General features: G+C 45.2%; 1 long non-coding RNA gene across 1 annotated transcript; it reads left to right on the top strand.

The window, feature by feature from the left end:
* Positions 1-945: 945 nt before the first annotated feature.
* LOC127920925 (uncharacterized) lies at positions 946-3125 on the top strand. The gene is made up of 3 exons (XR_008107964.1): positions 946-1191; positions 2012-2147; positions 2746-3125. It is a non-coding gene; the product is annotated as an uncharacterized LOC127920925 (long non-coding RNA).
* Positions 3126-4346: the final 1221 nt, after the last annotated feature.

The following is a 4346-nucleotide window of genomic DNA, read 5'->3' as shown; positions in this document are numbered from 1 at the left end:
CTATATACAGGAAGTACCAGATCAATATACAGGAAGTACCAGATCAATGTGGAGCTATATACAGGAAGTACCAGATCAATATACAGGAAGTACCAGATCAATGTGGAGCTATATACAGGAAGTACCAGATCAATGTGGAGCTATATACAGGAAGTACCAGATCAATGTGGAGCTACGTATATACAGGAAGTACCAGATCAATGTGGAGCTATATACAGGAAGTACCAGATCAATGTGGAGCTATATACAGGAAGTACCAGATCAATGTGGAGCTATATACAGGAAGTACCAGATCAATGTGGAGCTATATACAGGAAGTACCAGATCAATGTGGAGCTATATACAGGAAGTACCAGATCAATGTGGAGCTACGTATATACGGGAAGTACCAGATCAATGTGGAGCTATATACAGGAAGTACCAGATCAATGTGGAGCTATATACAGGAAGTACCAGATCAATGTGGAGCTATATACAGGAAGTACCAGATCAATGTGGAGCTATATACAGGAAGTACCAGATCAATGTGGAGCTATATACAGGAAGTACCAGATCAATGTGGAGCTATATACAGGAAGTACCAGATCAATGTGGAGCTACGTATATACAGGAAGTACCAGATCAATGTGGAGCTACGTATATACAGGAAGTACCAGATCAATGTGGAGCTATATACAGGAAGTACCAGATCAATGTGCAGAGGTATGAGATATTTGAGGTAGATATGTCCATGAAGGCAGGGTAAAGTGACTAGACATCAGGATAGATAATAATAAGGTATTAGAGGTAGATATGTACATGAAGGCAGGGTAAAGTGACTAGGCATCAGGATAGATAATAATAAGGTATTTGAGGTAGATATGTACATGAAGGCAGGGTAAAGTGACTAGACATCAGGATAGATAATAATAAGGTATTTGAGGTAGATATGTACATGAAGGCAGGGTAAAGTGACTAGACATCAGGATAGATAATAAGGTATTTGAGGTAGATATGTACATGAAGGCAGGGTAAAGTGACTAGACATCAGGATAGATAATAATAAGGTATTTGAGGTAGATATGTACATGAAGGCAGGGTAAAGTGACTAGGCATCAGGATAGATAATAATAAGGTATTTGAGGTAGATATGTACATGAAGGCAGGGTAAAGTGAATAGACATCAGGATAGATAATAATAAGGTATTTGAGGTAGATATGTTACACGAAGGCAGGGTAAAGTGACTAGGCATCAGGATAGATAATAATAAGGTATTTGAGGTAGATATGTACATGAAGGCAGGGTAAAGTGACTAGACATCAGGATAGATAATAATAAGGTATTTGAGGTAGATATGTTACACGAAGGCAGGGTAAAGTGACTAGACATCAGGATAGATAATAATGAGGTATTTGAGGTAGATATGTTACACGAAGGCAGGGTAAAGTGACTAGACATCAGGATAGATAATAATAAGGTAGTTGAGGTAGATATGTTACACGAAGGCAGGGTAAAGTGACTAGGCATCAGGATAGATAATAATAAGTTATTTGAGGTAGATATGTACATGAAGGCAGGGTAAAGTGACTAGACATCAGGATAGATAATAATAATGTATTTGAGGTAGATATGTACATGAAGGCAGGGTAAAGTGACTAGACATCAGGATAGATAATAATAAGGTATTAGAGGTAGATATGTACATGAAGGCAGGGTAAAGTGACTAGACATCAGGATAGATAATAATAAGGTATTTGAGGTAGATATGTACATGAAGGCAGGGTAAAGTGACTAGGCATCAGGATAGATAATAATAAGGTATTAGAGGTAGATATGTACATGAAGGCAGGGTAAAGTGACTAGACATCAGGATAGATAATAATAAGGTATTTGAGGTAGATATTTACATGAAGGCAGGGTAAAGTGACGAGGCATCAGGATAGATAATAATAATGTATTTGAGGTAGATATGTACATGAAGGCAGGGTAAAGTGACTAGGCATCAGGATAGATAATAATAAGGTATTTGAGGTAGATATGTACATGAAGGCAGGGTAAAGTGACTAGGCATCAGGATAGATAATAATAAGGTATTTGAGGTAGATATGTACATGAAGGCAGGGTAAAGTGACTAGGCATCAGGATAGATAATAATAAGGTATTTGAGGTAGATATGTACATGAAGGCAGGGTAAAGTGACATCAGGATAGATAATAATAAGGTATTAGAGGTAGATATGTACATGAAGGCAGGGTAAAGTGACTAGGCATCAGGATAGATAATAATAAGGTATTTGAGGTAGATATGTACATGAAGGCAGGGTAAAGTGACATCAGGATAGATAATAATAAGGTATTTGAGGTAGATATGTACATGAAGGCAGGGTAAAGTGACTAGACATCAGGATAGATAATAATGAGGTATTTGAGGTAGATATGTACATGAAGGCAGGGTAAAGTGACTAGGCATCAGGATAGATAATAATAAAAGTATTAGAGGTAGATATGTCCATGAAGGCAGGGTAAAGTGACTAGACATCAGGATAGATAATAATAAGGTATTTGAGGTAGATATATACATGAAGGCAGGGTAAAGTGACTAGACATCAGGATAGATAATAATAAGGTATTTGAGGTAGATATGTACATGAAGGCAGGGTAAAGTGACTAGACATCAGGATAGATAATAATAAGGTATTTGAGGTAGATATGTCCATGAAGGCAGGGTAAAGTGACATCAGGATAGATAATAATAAGGTATTTGAGGTAGATATGTACATGAAGGCAGGGTAAAGTGACTAGACATCAGGATAGATAATAATAAGGTATTTGAGGTAGATATGAACATGAAGGCAGGGTAAAGTGACTAGACATCAGGATAGATAATAATAAGGTATTAGAGGTAGATATGTCCATGAAGGCAGGGTAAAGTGACAGAGACAGACAGAGATAGTGACAGACAGCGAGAGAGAGAGTTTTGAAACACACAACACCTCCCCTACCTGCAGGATGTTTCTCTGTATAGCCATGCCCTTGGCCCCGCCCCCAATAGAGGACATTTCCAACATGGCCGCTATGCTCCTCACGCTGCCAGCGCTCCCCGTATCCACGACGACCGTCTCCACGGATACACCCAGGTCGCTGGCCCGTCGCTGGGGAGTTGTAGGGCACGCCCAGCAGCCCGTCCGCCGCGTGCGTGTGTGTCGGCGTGTGTGTCGGCGAGGTTGGAGTTCGAGATAGCTGAGCTGGAGCGTTTGGGAGGCGGAGGGGGCGGGCCTTTCTTCTTGGGCCGTAGGGCGATGGACTGTGATTGGCTGCGGTTGACGTTCTTGTCCTGGTTGCGTACGGAGTGGCTGCGGCTGACCCGGTGAGTCACCGTGGCGTATTTACCTGTACCGCCCCTGATAGCCTCCCTGGAGGGGCCACTCCTGTCCCCGCCCTGCACCTCCACCCCCCTCCTCCCCCTCTCCGTCAGACCCAGCGTAGCGGTTCAGACTGTTAGCTCGCTTCTTAAGGAGGGCCTCACCCGCCTCACCCATCTCTCCCCCGCGTCTCCCCCTCAGCCTCCGGAGGCAGACATAGGAGGGGAACAGACACCTGGGGCTGGGCTGCGGCTGGAGGGTGCTCTCCTTCTCAATCCCCCTCTCTTTCTCCCTCTCAATCCCCCTCTCTTTCTCCCTCTCAATCCCCCTCTCTTTCTCCCTCTCAATCCCCCTCTCTTTCTCCCTCTCCCTCTCCTCTTCCTCCGTTGGGTGGGCTGTAGGCTGAGATTGGGGAGTAGGTGTGGGTTGGTGCTGGGGCTGAGTACCAGGCTGGGGCTGAGGACCAGGCTGGGGCTGAGGACCAGGCTGAGTCTGGGTGTTGTGAGTCCCGCGATGTGCGTTGGACAGGGGGTGAGAGCGGGGGGAACCAGGCCTCTCTCGTTGTATTAGCTGTGGGGAGGATTTGGGTTTGGCCTGCGGTGAGGGGCCCGGGGCGGACGTGGAGGAGTGCAGGGGTTTCTTGGTGGGGTGTGAGGGGAGTGTAAGGGGTGCCGGCATTGAGTGGGCGTGGGAGGGTGGGCGAGGTTTGGATGTGGCGCTGCCTCTCTGGCTCCCCTGGCTGGTCTGTCTCATGGTCCGAGCCTCCTTCTTAGGGGGCACTCCTCCTCCTCTACCCCCTGGCCCTACTCCCTCCTCGGGGTCCTTGCTGAGGCTGCGGGTCCTCTGACCCTTGACCTCTGGGATAGGCTGGATCAGCGCTGTCTGCAGCTCGGGGCTCAACTCGCTGTCCTGGAAGGTGCACAACTTGGGAGAAGTGACGACTTCTGAAGAGAGATGGAGAGATATATTACATATGATGGAGAGATATATTACATATGATGGAGA

The sequence above is a fragment of the Oncorhynchus keta genome, unplaced genomic scaffold (assembly GCF_023373465.1).
Source record: "Oncorhynchus keta strain PuntledgeMale-10-30-2019 unplaced genomic scaffold, Oket_V2 Un_contig_2125_pilon_pilon, whole genome shotgun sequence".
NCBI classification, from domain to species: Eukaryota; Metazoa; Chordata; class Actinopteri; order Salmoniformes; family Salmonidae; genus Oncorhynchus; species Oncorhynchus keta.
Note: the sequence above shows the minus strand (reverse complement) of the source record. Positions and strands in the feature narration are given on the sequence as shown.